The following is a 913-nucleotide window of genomic DNA, read 5'->3' on the forward strand; positions in this document are numbered from 1 at the left end:
GAGCACAAATTGAAGACCTGAAGAAAATCGAACCCTACATTCCTCAAGAGCACAAGTATTTCTACACAGAACTATTTTCTTGGCCAACTGAACCTTAAAATGCCACAGAATAAGAAGAATGCATTTTATGTAATTTAGTTGATGACAATACTGGTGTTATATTTTTTTAGTAATTATTGTGATTTGTATCATAAACGATTGCTCTTAATAGATTTTGTATACCACTGAAAAAAAATTAAACGAAATTTGTAAAAACAAAGCAAAGTTTGCTTAATTCTGACACGAGTTTTTTAATTTAGAATGTATTTTTTTGAAAGGGCGCAAATCAATGAAGTTCATAGTTCAATTACACATAACATAATTACTTAAGGAGAAAATCCTTCTCACATAAACTCAGATATTACTGTACTAATCACATAAGACCACCAAAAAGCATCTATGTTTCGTAGTTTAGAGTTGACATTCTTTTGTGTGTCCCGAAAAATTTACTCAGCATGAGATACGCCCTTTTAAAAAAAAATCGATTCATTTGTCCTGTTTCCCACTGTTTTCATTAGCTTCCTCGGGGACACTTAAGAACAGGGCATATTTTCATAAGACTGTTTTGATCATAATCACTAATACTGTCATTTCTCAAAGCGCGTGTCTTTCCTCTTGACTCACAATGTATAAACAATAAGGGTGCCAACACAATTCTCTTTCTTGCGCAAGCCCGAAAAAGGTTCCGCTGAGGAGTGTGCATCCAAGATGTCCTCCATACCAAGAAATCTTCAGTCCAATTACAAACTTTGTTTGATACCTCCTATGATCGTGCTTTGGTTAGTAGCAGTCGTTGTGGTATCGAGTCAAACTCAAAAGTCAATCTCAAAATTGAAGTGCTCGTCACTCCCACAAAAACGGTTGAAGAAAAGTA

The sequence above is a fragment of the Schistocerca piceifrons genome, chromosome 8 (assembly GCF_021461385.2).
Source record: "Schistocerca piceifrons isolate TAMUIC-IGC-003096 chromosome 8, iqSchPice1.1, whole genome shotgun sequence".
In the NCBI taxonomy this organism is placed as follows: domain Eukaryota; kingdom Metazoa; phylum Arthropoda; class Insecta; order Orthoptera; family Acrididae; genus Schistocerca; species Schistocerca piceifrons.